The 19,694-nt window shown below is 41.7% G+C and overlaps 1 protein-coding gene and 1 pseudogene across 2 annotated transcripts in view; one reads left to right on the top strand and one right to left on the bottom strand.

Moving 5' to 3' along the window:
* The window catches only part of TEX2 (testis expressed 2), a 105,469-nt gene that overhangs the window by 68,790 nt on the left and 16,985 nt on the right, over positions 1 to 19,694 (bottom strand). The window lies entirely within an intron of this gene.
* On the top strand, positions 128 to 252 carry LOC115845476 (U5 spliceosomal RNA; annotated as a pseudogene).

Below are 19,694 nucleotides of genomic sequence, written 5' to 3'. Positions count from 1 at the left end.
GAATACCAAACATCCATGAAATTTATTTTATTTCTAGTCACTCAAAAAGGTTATCATCATTAATTAGTCCATGAAAAACCAATCAACAATAAATCAGACTGTACAATGAAAAATGAAGAGCTATCCATACTCGTGCTTTTCTTCATAATCGAATGAATATTTTGCCTTTTACTAAAGATTCACGTAGGGAGGGAAAAAAAATTAAGAGCTATTTCAAGACTCAATGTTGGCATTTATTAGCTCAGATATAATAACCTCTCTGAATCTGATAGGTTTGTTTTTTGTGAGTTTTTTGGACTAATTTTCTAATAATAACTGCCCTTCCTACCTCTAGCTGTATTTGAAATAATTCAATCTCAGGGTCCTACAGAGACATAAAAAGAGAACAGAGTTCCTTTCAGGCCACTCATTTATCAGCAACTCCTCCTCTTGGTCCTTCTACATTAGAACAAATAGTAATGTGGCCCTTATCATTATTATTATCAACATTATTATTATTAATTTCTAACTCACATACTAGATTAGAGGAAGTGCTGAAGGAAGGAAAAAGAGGAGGGAAGCAAGCAACTTCGACTGAAAATTAAACGTGTCTCCAGATGTAGAAAGCACGGTAATACTGCATCTTAAGAGGCAAGCCTGGTTTGGAAGGAACATGTCTCATTTCTCAAGAGCACCCCTACTCCTTCAAAATCACTGTGAAAATTCTTCATCTTTGTAAAATTTGGCCCGTTAGATATTTGCTGTCTCTGAACAAGCTTGCACTTGGACATCTGATGTATGGGCACCATCTGCTAGCATGGGCTGTGTCGGTCAATAGTCTTAATTCAAAAACATCTCTTGGCAGCGGAAAAGAGTCAAGTTGCATTGTATTGCAGAGGATGTCTTAACATCTCTTAACTGTGCAGTTTTTAATAGCATTTGGTTTCATGAAAAGTAGAGAAGGGCCTCAAGGCTCATTTTTTTCCACCTTGATGCTGCAGAGGAAACGGTGAATCTGGTCGGAAACAACCATAGTAGGAAGTTCTGATTTAGCCTAAAAATCTCAAGTACATCTTAATAGCCATCCCTTGATTCATTTAAAGTCAATGAAGCATATGAGAATTGCCAGCAGCCATTCTAGTCTGTTAATACTCCACCTCACAAATAAAAATCAATATTGACATTGTAGATAATGAGCTAGTGCTAGGCTTAGTTTCATTTAAAAAGAGAAAAGAAAAAGAAAGTACTCTACTACCAGCACAGGCAAGCCTCCCAAGGCACTTAGACCTTGACTGGTAGAAACTCAGAACTCCTTTCCCATTAGTTATTAGGTTCCCAGACCCCCATTCAGAGTCTCTTCCAGCCCAGCAAAACAACACAAGGTTTATACTACTAGTACACAAGAGCTTCACCCTCTGCAGCCACTGCATGGACTTTTACCTGCCATGAGGAAGGCCTACCTGGGAAGAGGACCACATCCCTGAAGGAAAAAGTGTTCAAAAGCATCAATATTATTAGAATTTTGCTTTATAGATTGCTATAATAATCGATGGTTCCAGTAATGAAATCCAAATACAGTTCACAGTAACTCATTCAAAATCAGGTCATACCTTCAGCACAACCACACGAGGCCTATGGAGGTTTATAAAAGATAACGCTGATGCCATCCACGGGGGGCCAGGGTGGGGGGTCTCAAGGAGACAGCAGATGGATGTCGTATGATGACATCTATACGAAAGTTCAAAACAAAACAAAACAACCCTAAAGTAATGAAAACTCAGGATAGTTGCATAAGAGAGGTCCTGTGACATTTCACCAATCACTCCTTAAATTTTAAAGTCAAACTTCCTTTTTTTTTTTAATGTTTTTTTGGCCATGCCATGAGGCATTCAGGATGTTAGTTCCCCGACTAGGCATCGAACCCAAGCCCCCTGCAGTGGAAATGCAGAGTCTTAACCACTGGACTGCCAGGGAAGTCCCTTAAAGCCAAACTTTAAAGTCAAATTCCAAATGGTTAGGAAGTCAAGTTTTAACCACAGACCACCAATTCATCCCTTTAAGAAAAACGTATTCCAATAGGCAGAGTGAAACTTCCACTTATAAGGACTTTCTAATAGTCTTGCTTAAGGTCTTCAATGGTCAACTTTAGGAAGACATCTTCCATAGATACTTCCCAAGTACATGAACAGGCAATTCACCCAAAAGTTCAAATGGCCAATAACAAACGAAAGAGCTCAACTGACTAAATACAACAAAGAATTATGAAACACATCAATGAGACAATATTGGTCATCAAATTCCATCATTAAAATATAACATGTGATGCTGTCAAGGGCATGTGGAGACAAACCCTCTATTGCAGACAAACCCTCTATTATGTTGGCACATAATTAGCAAAAACTTTTCTGAAACCAATTCTGCAGTAACTATTAAGTACCTCAATAATGTTCATACCTATACACACACCAGGCAAAAAGGGCTGGGGGGCATTAATGCTAGTTTTCTCCATATAACAGGCTTATCAGTCATTTTTATTTTCTACTTTTTAGGTTTTTCCAAATTCTACGAATTAGGTATTTCCAAATACTTCTGTAATCTGGGGAAAATAATTACATGTAAGTGTATGTCAATTTTAAAAATAAAATAATTATCTTCAGAATATCAAACTGTACCCACACCTTACCCATGAGAAAACTAAGACACGGAAAGATTCATTTTTATAAAATGAGTCATACCGTATGTATGTTGTAATCTGCTTTTATACTCAAGATAACACAGTGAAGTAATCCAGCATCTGGGTATCAGCAAGGCCTTTGGCTTCAGTTCTACCAACTTGGTGGGAGTCTGACCCTCAGGCAAATTATTTACCCTAACCAAGCCTCCCTTTCTCCATCTGTAAAATGGGAATGGCAAAAGACGGTTCAGAAGATTAAATAAAACAATTTAGGTAAAGCACTGAGCATGGTCCCTGGTACAGAGCAAGCATTTACTAAATGTTAACTGTACTTGTAAGTACTTCCTCAAGTCAGCAAAGATTCTTTCACACATGAATTTAAATAGCTTTATAAAATGAATATTCTATAATGTAACCATTTCAACACAGGATACTAGGAATTTTTTGCTATTACAAACAATGCTGTAATACATTATGATGCTATACATAACCTTTGACTGTCTCTCTTATTATTTCCTTAATAATTATTTTTAGAAGTGGAATTACAGGGTTGAATAAGCATATATAAATTTTCACTTCAATTTAAAAAAAAAACACAATTTCAAGCTCATTGTAAAAAACTTCAAAAACAGATGTATGGAGAGGAAAAGTGAAAATTTCTCCTGCTATGCCCAAAATCAACTGTTTAGGATGTATCCTCTGTCCTTCTGTATGCATTTATAAATACACACAAACACACAAAGCTGTTTTTGTTTTTAGTCTTAAATGTAACCATACTATGCATATTGCTTTGCTGTTTGTTTTTCACTTATTATTTCCTGGACCCCTTCCTATGCCAATACATACAAATCTACAGGCATACACACTTCTTCTACCTAGTACAGATATACCATCATCCACTTAATCATTCTTTTATTGATAGAAACTTGAGTTTTTTCCAGTTTTCACACTAGAAAAAATGCTGCCTTGAAAAGCTTTCTATATAGATCTTGTGTACACAGCAAGTCTTTTATAAAGTGCCCACCTTGAACCCTTGTCAAGAATAAACATTATTTTTAATTATTGTCCATCTGATGGGTGGGGAAAAGGCATCTCAATGCTTTGATATCATTTCATGTTTTTTCCACCATCTGTTTCTCTTCTATTCACTGGCCATTCATGTTTCTTGCCCAAGGGTTTTTCTTATTCACTTTATGTATCATGAACACTTTGTCTACTGAATGTGCTGAAAATATTTTTCCCCATCTCTGACTTTTTACCATTATGGGTTTTTTTTTTTTAAACATACAAAGTTTTATATTTTTAGGTGTTGAATCTCTCAATCTTTTTCTTTATAGTTGCTGGGTTTCTACTTCCTGAGGAAGCCTTCCTCATTCTATCAGCCTAAAAGCATTACTCTCTGAAATCATTTTAGAAAACACTGACAGTAACATATGTAACACACATAATGTTCTCTGTTCCCTATACAAGAATCAAACATTTAACTTTGGAAAAACTGACTTGATATGGACAATCATATTTTCTAGCTATAATAAATAGTAAAGTATTTGAACTTTTCCCCCTCCAAATCATACGAGTAAACTAGAAAACCTAGTTTACATATCTGAATCCACTCTTATCTATTAACCATTCAGCTTCTCCATGTGCAAAAAGTATTTTGGATTAATTCTTCATAAATTGAAAAAATTCTCTGAGAACTTAAAAAAGTAGGCTTTCTTTTTCAGTGAGAAACAATACTTTTCATACATGCATCAGTAGACTTAACCTTGATATAGGGCAGTAAAATCTGATTAAATGTATACTTAATGTCAGAATTTTATTTACAGGTAAGGAATCTGAGGCCCAAAGAAGACAATTTTTAAAAAAATCAAGTTGGAGAAGTCTATGTGTGTAAGTGTGTGTAGGGCAGAACAGTGGGAGTGAGTGAAAGGAAGTGATGGGGAAGAGGTGAGAGAAGGGGCATGAAGGAGGGCTTCCCAGAGGCGGTGTGTGCGCTGGCCCTTGGAGATTTGACAAGCTGACTGCAGAGACCCAGGGTGGAGAGTACATTCCAAGTGAAGGACAGAGCATGAGTAAAGGGAAGGAGGCAAGAAACCCAAAGCCACGTTCAATACCTGCAAGAAGGCCTAGAGATACCAGGTTCCTGGCAGAGGTCTCAGATGGCCGTCTGTCCACACTGTGGTTTCCTCTGAAGAGAACCACTTGCCCACAGGTCCCATGGGTGAGATTTCCCCCATCCCACTCCACCACCACTGAGGATTGTGACAGGGAAGGACCTGGAGAGCAGCCCCGTGATATGACCCAGCCCCAAAGTCCCACCCAAGTGTGAGATTTTGACAACTGTTCAGTTGGTAGTGGAATCAGTCACTAAAAACACAAACCAAGGGAAGCCATGAGGCAGCAGGGGCAGGAGCTCCAAGGAGGACCAAGACCCTCAAGTGACAGTGACAGGATTCACCCCCTTCACCTCTCCTAACCTTGGGTTCTTTCATTGTAAAGGGGGAGGGGGTCCTCCATTGTCTTCAAGGAATTTTCCAGAAAGCTCTAAATTCTATAATTCTGTGAATCCTACTTAGAGTCCTACTTTTCCATTCTGCACCAGAGATATTCTTGGCAAGTGCTCAAGTCAAGCAAAGGAAACAGAGTACACTTGAACTAATGTGCCTAAGGCAATTAAGTCAAAATATTTTTCTAATAATATTGTAACAGTTCATCCCACATTAACAAACACTTCTAGACCTTCTGGACTTGTCTTGCTTAGCCCAGCTGTAGAAACATCCTTTACCTCTAGTTAAAGGTGGAGAGTGGGCTGAGTCAGCTAAGAATGAGATGCAAATTATCAGCACTTGCAAGTGCCATGGCAACAGATGACATTTGTCCATCCGACTTCCGCCAGACTCTACAAGAGGGCTGCCTCTGCCCTGGCTGTGATAAGGACAGGCTCTCTACCCCAACGCTTCCTTCGTTCTTACTCTGCACAAACATCCCTCCAAGCACAACCTCTTGGCTTCACCCTCTTGTGGATTCACACCACACCTGCTCCACATTCCCACCGCCCTCACTTCTACAGCGCCCAGCAGAGCCCTGCAGAGCCCCCCAGGGACACAACTCCCTGCCCTCTCACAAAAAACCATCTGCCTCCTACTCTGCCTGGCTTTTTTTTTTTTTTTTTAATGGAGAGGAGATCATGGTAAGAGAAGGGGTGGCCTGTTTTCAAGACCAAACCATCATCTGTACCACCCTCTCTAAGTCATTAGCACTGCTATCTACTGCCTGCGAGACATCCGTACATGGGCATGAGCCACTCCCACTGCCAGGGATCTTCATCCCAGCCAGGGAGGGTATGGGGGGAGAGGGTTGGGTACAGGTTGCTGTAGACCCCAGCCAGGAGGTGGCTGTAGCATGCGGACCTGGTCCATGTCCTTGCTGTTTCCAGGAAATTCCTGAATTAGCATACTGACTTCCTAGTCAGATTCCCCACTGGTGTGATTCTAGGCCTTGTTTCTCATCTAGGCCTCCAATTTTGTCTCCCTCCTTTCTCCCTCTAAGCACATGGCCTTGCCTCTATTCACCAGGAAGGTGGTATGAGTTGCTATCTTGTCTCCCATATCCATCTATATACACCAATCACTATGCCCATTCGTTGGCTAGAAATTCTTCTACCCATTCCTCTCTATTCTCCACCCACACACAGACTCTATCCAGGTCCAAACAGGTCTACTTCTAAACCCAAGAGACCCATCTCATTCCTGTCCACCCCATCCTGACCCCACTCACTCCCTCTCATCCATCAAGGGACCTCTGCTCTCCCAACCACCAAGGCCCCAACCAAAAGAGTCTTCTGACACTCTCTTCTTGATCCTCCAAACCTCTTTAGTTCTCCAAGCCCTGTTGACTCACACCTCACACCTCAGCATTTCTTTCTGACTTTACCCCTTGCCCTCGTCTCCAGCCCACATGGCATTCCGCTGCCAGACTAGCCTTCTTTAAATACTACTCTCATCATGTCACCATTTTGCTCAAAAACCTACCATGTTCTTGTGTCTCATCTAACCTCCTTGGCCTTCAGGGCCCAATACAACCCAGCCCCTCTATCTACTCACCCTCATTTTCAGTTACGCTACAGTGTTCCCAATATTCTGGTTGGGTGTGATGAGCTACTGGCTCATGTGAAAACCATCCTCCTTCCCACCTCCCTGTACGGAAAATGCCTTCCCTGCTCTCCTCTGCCTTGTCAAATCCTAGCATCCTCCATGAAGGCAGTGACGCTTGAACTGAACTCCAGGCCTTCCTTCTAGACAACTCCAGCCCCTCGGGTGACCTACAATATTTACACCACACAAATAACCAAAGGAAGTAAATCCTCAACCAGGAGTAGACTGAGTTCCCAAAGTTCATCAGTAAGTCAACTGTCTGAAATTCAAACTCCATTTATCCTGAAGGAAAATAAATGGGAAATAGGTTCCTAGGCTCACAAAACGTATGCAATCCACAATGTAACAGCTATGGCACAAGTGTACTTTTCCAACTACACAGAACCACTCGTTATAACACACGCAAAAGAAAAACACATTCTGATTTCAGTTAATGTCAGGACCCTAGAATGAGGGCCACACTCTAGAAAAAGACAATTCTAGAGACTAGGAAGCCAAAGGCCCAGGGGGTAAATCCAGACACTTTTCACCCATCTGCCCCAATCAGACTTCTAGAGTCTGAACTCCAGTTTCCAATCCAGCCCATGGACGTGAGTCTGCTTTAATTCACGTGTAAAATCTTCTCATTCAACAGAAGCAAGCCCCTGGAAAAGTGCGGAGGAATTGGGTCCGCCTGCTCCCAGACTCACGGCAGCCCAGGCAGCAGTCACAGGAAACACGCCTTCTCGGGACAGTTCCAGGCTGCAGAGACTTCCAAGCATTGCCACAGAGAAAGGCATCAGAGAGAACATGGGAAATTCTTTACTGTGCCCAGAGAATGGAGCAGAGCACACGGGTCTAATTTTAGCACACACAGGATTTGGTGCCCACTCTCCAGTGGGGACTAGGTTCTAGGGTCAGGGAAAAAAGCTATCTATAGCCAAAATGACCCTTGAGAATCTCCTGAGTCTCCCACAAAGTACTGTACACATGCTTCAGGCGACCTCATGTAGTCATTGTTGTACCCATTCAAGTTTCAGAAACTTCAAGGCTGACTAAAGGATGGAACTAAAGGAAAGGCTGAACGTGGGCTGGCCTTTCGCATCACTCTGCCCCCACGAAGACTAGCAAATCCCTAATGTGGATCGGACCTTCTCCGGGGCTCCTGCTTGCTTGCAGCCTTTGCTTTATCTTGTTTTAATATTAAGCCTCTGTGACTCTAGTATACATTAACAAATGTATTTGTTGTGAGGATTAAGGTGGAAGGTGGTTAGTTTTCTGAAGTGAGCTGAGAACTGGACGGACCCCATGGTGCACAGAAAAACCTGGTTGAGAACTCCGGCACTGAAGAGACCCAGCTTCAGATCACAGGTCCACTGCTTACTGGCGTGTAACTGTGGACAAGTCACTGCAAAAAGCCTCTTTTTTCCTCATATATAAGTAAAATGTAGATAATAGTGCCTACCTCACAGGGGCTGCTGGGAAGGTTAAGAAAGAACGTTCAGTATATGTAAGCTATTATTCCCAGCATCCACAGCAGGCATGAGCATATCTTTTGTACCCATGCAGACTTGGCCAGAGTTGACCCCACCAGCCATGTTACCAAGGATCAAACAGATAGCTTGTCTCTACCTTCTCGAATCGCTTGAACTAGACTGTCCCGTCTGATCTCAGGTTTAGTTCAGGCAGCTGTGACCATTAAGAATGACAAACATAGGGGCAAAGTAGAAAAATGGGAAGGCCTATACGTTATAATACAAAATGAAAAAGCAGACTTTGGGATTATGTGCATACGTCAAACACAACTATGCAAAAAGTACATACAGTCAACAGGATCCCAGGAGGCTACAGAGACTAATAGTTGGTGCTTCACTGTAAATTATCTTTGCTTTTAGTGCAAAGCTTTTAAAAGGATCATTTTTAAAATGAGGGCACTGAATGAGATCTGCAGTTTTACTAACCTTTGTTTCTGTCTCTTCCCCAGGCTGGCAAGAGTCTAACAAACGATGTTTAACAGTAGTTGATTGACTCTGTGTACTATTTTTCCATTTCAATGCTGATCCAAATTTTAGCCAACAATCCACATTTACAAAGGGTTCATAATAACATTATGAAAACAAATCACTGCCACAGGTGTGATAATGATAAGCACAGCTAAGTAAACAAGAAACAATTAGTTGCTCAATTTATCAAAAATATGAGGCACTCATATTCAAGGTCAATCTCATTCTAAAGGAATTAAGCATGCTCAGCTTGGGGAGTGAGACCTGATACCAGCTCTAGTAACAATGTCTAGAGTTAGACCAATCCAGTCTCAGAAATTCCTATTATGTCATCCACAGCCAATCAGAACTTGGAATCCGCAGGAAAACATACAGACTTGCAATTCCCAACAAAAGCAAGGAAACTTGATGTTTTGGGTAGCTTTGGTGTCCTTATTCTGGGTTAAGGTATAGTTTCTGTTAAGCCTTTTGAAATGCCGGAAACAGTCCCCTGGCTCCTGTGGGTTCCTTTGCAGATGCGGTTGGAACCATCAGGCTCAGTCAGCTCCAGGCAGCAGACTGTGGTGGGACAACTGATCGGCCAGCCCTAAGCGCCTGCTTAATCCTAGCTCTCAAAGGGCAGATGCATCTTGGGATTGGGCAGAGGGGAGCTATGCCAGAAAACCCTAAGAAACCTCTGCACACAGATGACTCAGCCACCCCTCCCCATCTCGGGGCTTATCACGACTGAGGAGGAGGGATTGGAAGACATATATTGATAATTTGAAAACACTGCCCTATGTATGTGCACGCACACCCCCACACACACACCCCAATGCCTACCACAGAATTGAGACTCACGGGTCTAAATCAACTTGCAATATCAGGAATGCATTACACTTACTTAAATACACGCACGCACGCACACACACACACAGAAAAAGGTGATGGATTCACCAGGAGCTCAGTAGGAGACACAGTACCAGCTATTCCCGGGCACCAGTAACTAGTTATTAATTAGAAGGCATCACCTGAGAGGCAAATTGCTTTGTAAGAGGCTACTGCTCTGTACCTACAGGGAAAAAAAGGCCCATCTCCATCAAGGCTAATCAATCAACGACTTCAGATATTTTAAATGAGGAATCAGAGGTGGGCCACTGCTTCCACAAGCACAGGACACAATCGGACTGAGTTCTGCTCCTGATCTTTGATACGCCTGCCTTCACTGTTTGCCCCTTGAGCTGCGGCCTCATCTCCTGCGGCTGGTCCTAACCACCCCCACCCCCACCGCTCTGCCAGCCCAGACCCTGCAGCCAGGGCCTCCAGAGCTGCCCATTCCCGAAAGTCTGTTTCATTGCTGTCTCAAGGCCCAAAACAGAACAGAAGGCAGAAATGAAAGGCAAGTAGAATAAAAAAGAAACTTGGATGCACAAAGTAACAAGTGAAAAAGCTGTTTCTCGGACAATCAAGGAAAATAAGCACAAGTAGCATTTCATAACCAGAAATACGTACGAGTGCACAGCACGAAACCAAACTGTCTAATCTCCAAACTGTCTAATCTAATTCTGGAGGCACTATAAACTTGATGGCCGTACGGGGGCTCCATTTGACGTTTCAAAGAATCAAAGGTTGTAAAGTTGTGATCTTGATACTTTTCTATTCACAGGTCCAGTAACTGCCTAACAGCAGTGTCCTGCCCTTTCCCAGATGATTAGTGCTGAGTTTGTTGTTGGGTTTTCTTCTTCCAGCTTATGTGGGTCCTCAGAGAGTACTCTCTGCTAAAGCAAAATGCCAAAACAGGAGCAGAACTTTCTGGCCATCCGCGTGCAATTAGGATCCCATAAAAATCCCACTCAGATAACTCAACACCTAAAAGTGCACTGCCTGGGCCAGCTGAGGCTCACCGGAAGGAGCGCCAGTCCAGGAGAAGCCTCGCCGGGTCTGGATTTTCTGATCTGTCAAATGAGGGTCATGATGGTGAAACAACAGCCCTCAGATTGTTGGGAGGAAGAATAAATAGCATAGCACTTCATAAACTGTAAAGTTTGGGCACCTGACAGCATAGCAGTGTTGTTATAATTAACCACATTGCTCTCTCCCCCTGGATACAATGGAGTAAAGTATACCAAGGTACTATCACTACTTGTTCTCAAAAGAACCTATCTGTTTGGCTGATATTCTATGTAAATAAAGATGTATCATGGTTATTCTTTTCTTGAGAAAATATAGGGTTTTTTTTCCTCCAAAAATTTTATGATAGCCATTTAAATTTCCGTGGCAAAGAACATCATTTATGTACTGAACAGTATGTGCCCCCCAGTCAACTAAAAAGCAGCAGGAGTTATTTCTGGGAGGGAGGAGGGCCAAGGGTCATGGAGATCCAAGAGAGACACGGACCTGAATCAATAACAACAGTTAAATTTTACGTGGCTCTAAGTGCTGTACCAACAATATCTCATTTAAGGCTGACAACCCTCTGAGATAGATACTATTATTATTTCCTCAATTTACAGGTGAAGAAAAAGACCGAAAGTGGTTTAGGCAACTTACCAAGGTAACAAAGCTACTCACTAGCAGAGCTAGGACTCCAAGGCCATGCTCTTCACCACTGCACTACACTGCCTTGTTCAGCTATTTCCACAGACAAATCAATCTCGAGTCAGCAGAAGCTTTCTACAGACGCTCTGTGCTTCGAGAAAGTGTTCCATCCTTTTGACATTTACTGAGCACTGGCTACAGGCCAAGCCAAAGACCTTCACCCTATCTGTCCAGGGGTGCATCAATTCCAGGGTGGACCTTGTGTCTAAAGACAACTCAGAAAAGCATTGAAAAGTGCTTAAAAAAAACACTGTAGTAATGCACAGAATGGGCTATAAAATACTTTATTCTATTGTTATAGGTTCCTCAAAACCTGCTTGGGATAACAATCAATTCATTAAGGACGTATGCTCCATGGTGGGAAGACTTTCCTGTGGTATAATAAACTACAGTTTACAGCAGAAAGCAATCCAGCAGGCCTACATCAGCCCCCAGCCCTACCTATCCTATCCCACCCCTCTTATTCATTTCTCTGTATAAGTAAATGTTCTATTACATACATGCAATAGATCATAAACCCCCAAATACTGCATACGCATTTTTGTGTGCCATGGGAACATATTTCCACCTTTAGGGAAGTTGGTTACAATTAGCTGGGACTTCACTGAGACACTAGGAGAGGCTACAGCAGGTGCAGGCTTCCTACGAGGCTCCATCTGTAGCAAATGTTCAATCCACACCACTGATCAGCTGGTGACTTTACTGATGTCTCTGTCTTCCCTTTTATACTGGCTGTCTCAGGCAGGTGCTAACCACAGATTTTCCCAATGTAAACTACTCCACGAAATGTTCATCTTAAGTGTCTCAAGGTACTACCATACAGAAATTAACTTCAAAAATAACACCTAGTTAAAAACAAACTCTTATTTTCCTCTCAATTTATTAGGTATATAAAACAAGCATTTGGAGTTGATTGTAGATCTCTTAATTTCACAATTTATGTACTGTTACAGCTTTGTTTGCACAAGCATTTTAATTTAAGCCAAACTTTTCTAGTTGGACACATGGAATTTAAGCCCTGAGAGCAGAGACCATGATTTAGCATTCAGTACTCGTCCTCTGTAACCTGCCTTACAATTCACAAAGCAGCACAGTACTCGAGCAGACCTCAGGGAGCTTACAGAGGTGGCAGGGAGAGACAATCAAATAATCAATGCAAGAATGAAAGAGCTATGAAAGAACAGATCACAGCCAGCAGGGAGATCTGCTCTGTCTGAGCATCAGTCATGGAAGGGTCCCTAGAGCAAGTGGGATCACGCTGACATCTCAAGGATGAGTCAGAGTTGGCTAAGGGGTGGTAGCGTGGGGCAATCCGGAGGAGAGAATGGCATGAGCATGAACCCGAGGCAGAAGCACGGCCTAATGGAGGAGCCCTAGGAAGCCCCTTGGATGTGGGTATAGCGTATACAGCATGAGACTGCAGAGGTGGGCAGACCAGGTTATGCAGGGCTTTGAAGGCCACACTGAGGAACTGGTCTTTATCCCAAGAGTGGTGAGGAACAACTGAACGGTTATTGTATGTGGTCTGGAGGCAGGTATGGAGGTCATCAGATGTATATTTTGAAAAGCTCACTCTGGCTAAAGTGTGAAAGCAGACTTAAAAGAGGCAAGAAGGGGTTCAGGGAGGTCATTTAGACTCTTACAACATTTTAGGTGAGAGACAACGTTAGCCCAGACAAGAGAGGTGGCTTTGAAAATGCAAGGAGGGACTTGAGAGAGTTAGAAGATGAAATGCATGGGACTCAGTGGGTGGGAAACAGTGAGGAAGAAGATGCTCTTAAGGACGAGCCTTAGGCTTTGGGCTTACAAGACCTTAGGCTCACAAGAAGGATAGTGGTCAGTGGTCCTATTCACCAAGTATGGGAATAAGAGGAGGATTGGGTTTAGGAGGAATGTAGTAGGTTCAATTTGGGACATCTTAAAGTCAGACACTTGCTGACCTCCAAGGGTTGATGTCAGAAAGGTGTTGAAAGTTCTGGTTCAGTAACTGATACTATTACGTATCTACCCAGACGGGAGACTAACGGTCCCTTATAAATAACCTAAAACCAGTAGAAAGAGAGCTTGGATAATGAAGTATTTTCTTAAAGTCATGAACTTCTAACAATACTGTGCAAGCAACATATGAAACAAAACCATCTCAGAAATGTCAGCATAAGTTCTGCTTTTGGGAATATGCCTTTCAAGAGAAATTTAATTCCATTTACTATTCTACACAAAAAATTCTTCAAATTTTGGCATCCTAATTTAAACTAGGCAACAAACAAGAAACTTCAAAATGGAGAAGGAAAAGTAACTATTCCCTAAAATGAACAATGAGGGGTCTTTGCATTACCCAAACAGCTCATTTAGTGTGCACTAATTCACCCAAAGTTTTGAGTTAAGAGTAAGAAAAGAGAATTAACTTTTACTGAAGATTTATATCTCAGACACTTCAAGACACTCTTCATTTAATCTTCATGGCCCTATGAGGCAGGAATTGTGTTCCCATTTTCCAAATGAGTAAACTGAGATGGAGAAGTTGAGAAACTTACCTAAGGCATCGTAACTAGTAAGGGCAGAAATGCCAATCAAACAAGTCTAGTCAAGTCCCTTTACCAAGGTCCAAGACCAGGAAAGGGAAGAAGCAGCTATTTCCTTGATGCCAATCCTCTGCTGTGGAGGTCAAATGTTGGGATGTTTAGTTTGAAAAGTTGGCTTTTTTTTTTAAAATCATCACCTGCAATTCAGTAACTACATTCTTAGCCTTAAGATAACTTTAATTTTTAAAAATAAATCTATTTATTTTATTTTTGGCCGCGTTGGGTCTTCATTGCTGCGTGTGGGCTTTTCTCTGGTTGCGGCGAGCAGGGTCTACTCTTCATTGCGGTGCGCAGGCTTCTTATTGCGGTGGCTTCTCTTGTTGGGGAGCACGGGCTTAGGCGCGAGGGCTTCAGTAGTTGTGGCCCACGGGCTCAGTAGTTGTGGCACACGGGCTTAGTTGCTCCGCAGCATGTGGGATCTTCTCGGACCAGGGCTCGAACCCATGTCCCCTGCATTGGCAGGCAGATTCTTAACCACTGCGCCACCAGGGAAGCCCGATAACCTTAATTTTTAAAGAGTTGTCTTTGTCAATTCAATCCTCTCTGCTTCAGCTTCTTAAAAAGAGTTTTACTTGGTAAGACATATAAATCTCACCCGAAAAGGCTTTGTAAGGTTTAGTTATAACTGCTTATAAAATTCGGATCAAAATGTAAACTCAAATCTCAAAAAACCAAATGTTTGTTTTCCATCAAATGTCTACTGTATGTTTCCAGCCAAAATCCATTGAAACGATGGTGAATAAGCCACCCCTAACTTATAAAACAATTTTACAAAAACCACTTATTCTTAAGCCAAACTCAGAACTTATCTCCCTAAAGAAATAATGCTATGAGGTAAGTTCCTTGCCAGGCCACAAAAGCTTAACAACTCAAATGGTCAACCAAGGATTCTATGCATGCTAACAGGAAATATTACATAGTCCTTACAAATGACAAGTATGTACACTATATAGAAATGGGCAATATGCAAATAGAATCATGATAAATGAGGGGAAAAATAAAAGCTAGTAAGTACACAGATTACACAATGTTTAAAAATGTAAATGTATGTTTGATATGCTAGAGTGGGACACAGTTTAATTTTCTTTTAAGAAGATGTAGATACACACACACACACACACATAGATACACACACATCCACATACACACACACACATATACACACACATTTTGTATGTATGTGTGCATATGGAAGTATAGGTATGTACATATACGTGTGTATGTATCTGTGTGTATAAAGCTCTTCGTCACCAAATGTTTTAAAGTCTATTAACCCTCCAGGCACCTGAGATAGCAGCTCTTCTCAACTTGGCACTGCCCGCCCACAGCCCGGCTCACGACACCCTGCCTGGCACAGACTCAGGTAGGCCACTGGCTCAGATGCTGGGCAAAGTGACTAAGGCAACACTGAGGGTGGAGCTGGAGTTACAAAAGGAAGAAGGGAGCAAGGGGCAGGTGGCCTCAGGCAGGTGAGGCAGGCACCGGGTAGGGCGGAAAGAGCATGAGTTTCCAACTCAGAAAGACTGGGTGCAAACCCTAGCTCGGCCCCTCACCAACTGTGTGACCTCAAGCAAGTTACATGATCTTTCTGAGCTTCAGTTTTTCTTCTACAAAATGGGAAAAATAAAGTCTATTTTTCCCATCGCATCTGTGTGAGGGTCAAAGGGATTCTACACTAGCTCCTGTACAGGCTTCTCCTCACATGGCTAGAACCCTTCCTTTCTTTCTTTTTTTTTTTAACATCTTTATTGGGGTATAATTGCTTTACAATGCTGTGTTAGTTTCTGCTTTATAACAAAGTGAATCAGTTATACATATATGAACCCTCCCTTTCTTGACCAGTTTAGAGTCAGTTTCCTCGTCCGCCAAGTGGCGACAGTAACAACAGGATATCTGAGGACTAAAGGAAGGTCTATGGCAATGGATCTGTCAATTGCAGCCCTATACAAACACCGGTTATCAATGTATCCTGGGACTATGGGGTAACAGGAATAACTGTAGGGTTCATTGACATGTCACGTGTGAAAAAATGTTTTGAATGGAGGCAGCAGCGTGATAAGACCAGTAACCTGTCACCATAAAAAATTATTCCAGTATTATTGACTATATTCCTTATGCTGTATATTACATTCCCATGACTTATTTATTTTATAACTGAAGTTTGTACCACTTAATCCTCTTCACCTATTTTGCCCAACCCACAACCCTCTTCCCCTCTGGCAACCATTAGTTTGTCCTCTGTATCTATTTCTGTTTTGTTTTGTTTGATTTTTTTAGATTCCACATAAAAGTGAGATCATACGGTGTTTGTCTTTCTCTGACTTATTTCACTCAGCGTAATACTCTCTAGGTACAGCTGTGCTGTTGCAAATGGCAAAATTTCATTCTCTTTTATGGCTGAATAATATTCCATTGTATAACATAACACATCTTTATCCATTCATCTATCTACGGACACTTAGGTTGTTTCCATACCTTGGCCATTGTAATAATGCTGCAGTGAACATAGGGATGCACGTTATCTTTTTGAATTATCTTTCTGAATTAGTGTTTTTGGTTTTCTTAAGGTAAATACCCAGAAGTGAAATTGCTGTATCATATGTAGTTCTATTTGTAATTTTTTGAGTAACCTCCCATACTGTTTTCCACAGTGGCTGCACCAATTTACATTCCCAACAACAGGGCACAAGGGTTTCCTTTTCTCTACATCCTTGCCAACACTTGTTATTTTTTGTCTTTTTGATGATAAGTCATTCTGACAGGTGTGAGGTGATAGTTCATTGTGGTTTTGATTTGCATTTCCCTGATTAGTGATATTGACATCTTTTCATGTGTCTGTTGGCCATTTATATGTCTTCATGGGAGAAATGTCTATTTACGTCCTCTGCCCATTTTTTAATCAGATTGTTTTTTAATATTAAGTTAATTATAATTTGGATATTAACCCCTTATCAAATATATCACTTGCAAACATCTTCTCCCATTCAGTAGGCTGCCTCTTCACTTTGTTGATGGTTTCCCTCACTGTGCAAAATCTATAGATTCCATGCAATCACTCTCAAAATACCAATGGCATTTTTCACTGAACTAGAACAAAAAGTCCTAAAATTTGTATGGAACCACAAAAGACCCGGAATAGCCAAAGCAATCTTGAGAAAGAAGAACAAAGCTGGAGGTATCACATTCCCTGATGTCAAACTAAACTACAAAACTATAATAATCAAAACAGTATGGTACGGGCACAAAAACAGACATATAGATCAATGGAACAGAACAGAAAGCTCAGAAATAAGCTCACACTTATATGGTCAATTACTCTACGACAGAGAAGGCAAGAGTATACAATGGGGAAAAGATAGCCTCTTCGATAAATGGTGTTGGGAAATCTGGACAACTACATGCAGAAGACTGAAACTGGGCCATTTTCTTACACCATCTACAAAAATAAGCTCAAAATGGATTAAAGACTTAAATGTAAGACCTGAAACCATAAAACTCCTAGAAGAAAACATAGGCAACACACTCTTTGACATCAGTCTTTTAGATCTGTCTCCCTAGGTGAGGGCAACAAAAACAAAAATAAACAAATGGGCTCATGCATTTTAAAGACCACTGGGCACACATAACATCAGAAAGCTAGATTCAGTGGCAGAGCTTGAAGCCAACTGGAGAGCAAGCAGGGAGATGCTCAGTCTGCTTTGAACCTCAGCCAAGAGGCAACTTCATCTCTCCTCCTGTTCTTGTCACAGGAAAACTGACAGTAAGAAAAAGAGGGCACTAAACCAGATAAGGCCAGATCATTCTCTCCAAAGGTCACTGACACCGAAGTCCTGACTCTTCAAAAGGTCCTTCAAATTAATCAGTCAAAATCTCTGCAAAGAAGTCTCACTGAATTCCATGGGCTCAAAGACAACTGTTATTCCCCCAAATTTGTTGCAGTAAAAATAATGGCAGGACTCAGCTCAAACGCTTCCTCCTCAGAAAGACCTTCTTGGCCACCTTCTCCTAAAAGAACAGTCTCCCCATCCCCTTATTCTCTTTATTTTTCAGAAGACTGTGTTATATGGCTACTTACTTGTTTGCCCCACAGAATATATCTCTAGGTGGGCAGAAACATAGTTTATTCGCTGTTGTGTCCCCAGTTTTGTACAGAGTCAGCACTTAAAACATTTACTGGTTGAATGAATGAGTAAACACTGCATATAACACCTTAAGTAACCTGTTTATTTCCTTTTCAGAAAATTCCATATAGTACAGAAGATAAATCAATTATATCATTTACAATTGAGTATCTTTTTAGAAATTGGGCATCAGGTTTTAGCTCCTGAATGTAACATATTACAACACTGTTGCCATGAGCAAGTGAGATCTAACTTAAAACCCAGATCATCTCTACTGAGTAATACCCTTCCCAGGAATACAGGCCTTCCTAGCTGAGGACTGCAGGCATGGTCCCTCTCCTGTCACAGGACCACTCTGTACAATGTTGTTTCTGCTCGGAAAACGCATTTCTTTTAGGAAACTGAAATTCTAATCTGGATGCTGTGTCAAAGATAAGGATCCTTCAGGAAAAGGGGGAATACTGAGTGGTGGTGAGTTCTTAGACCTTGATGGCATAAATAAAGGCTCGTCTGCAAGTCACCATCCACCAGGGGTTCAGAAGTGGAAATCAAAGAGCTGTTGCCACCAGCAGGACTGCAGACCTGTGGCTTCAGGGCCTGCCCTTGTGTCAGAATCACCCCACTCCCAGCTTGTCTCATACGGGAGAGCTGTTGGGAAGTGCAGCAAAGGATTTGAAAGCAGGACACAAATCCAATACATGCAGTTTTCTCAAGGTACTTTCTTAAAAACATATTCTCAAATGGGAGAATTCTGAAATCATGTTATGCCATAATAAATCAGGCAATGCCTCCTTTAAAACTAATCTAACAAGTGATTTACTTAACAAATTAACTTCAAGTTCTACAAACCCACTGGGTCAAAGGCTATATCAGTCTTTTCACTCTAAGGGAAAACACATATAAATAACCAGGGAAATAAATGCAGATTTGGCTGCTTTTCCACATAACAAAACTGCCCTTAGACAAAAAGAACCTTCTCCCCAAATCCCCTAACGGAAAATACTGGGCCCCAGCTCTGGAGGGGAGTAGGGAGCTGCACCTTCCAGAAGCACTACTCTCAGATCGTATGACTTTCTCAGAATGAGGCCTGGCTGCAGGTTCCAGCCCTGCTCAAACTTACTGTCCAACAACCCACAAGGTACATTTTCAAGCAAGAGCCTGAACCCTCCAATGAAAAATTGTGTAACAGCGGCAAACTCCTTTCTAAAATTCTCTCCAAAAACTTGCATCTTATTGTAAACCAAGGGTTCTTATGTCTACATGCAATATTGATCTGTGTGTACATGTGTGGTTTTCTAGAGAGACCTCATAGTGTTCAGAGGCTCAAAAGGGGTGTATGTCAAAAGAAGTTAAAACACCACTCTTTTAAAGGGTGGTGAAACTTTTTCCTTTGGATTATTTTGGGAAACCAAAGTTTCTCAGAGCCGCCTCTGGTTTCTATCAAGCTGGGAACTGTCTGGCGTCAAACACTTTTTCCCAGGAGGAATACGAGGAATCCGGAGGACCAGCTGCCACACTCCTTTTGTGGGTGCAGATCCCTCACATTCCCGGGGTACCCAACGACAGCCTGCAGGACCTCACTGTTCATGCAGCCTCTGAGATCAAGACAGCAAGTCAGCGAGGTC

Source organism: Globicephala melas, chromosome 20 (genome assembly GCF_963455315.2).
Source record: "Globicephala melas chromosome 20, mGloMel1.2, whole genome shotgun sequence".
NCBI lineage: Eukaryota > Metazoa > Chordata > Mammalia > Artiodactyla > Delphinidae > Globicephala > Globicephala melas.
Note: the sequence above shows the minus strand (reverse complement) of the source record. Positions and strands in the feature narration are given on the sequence as shown.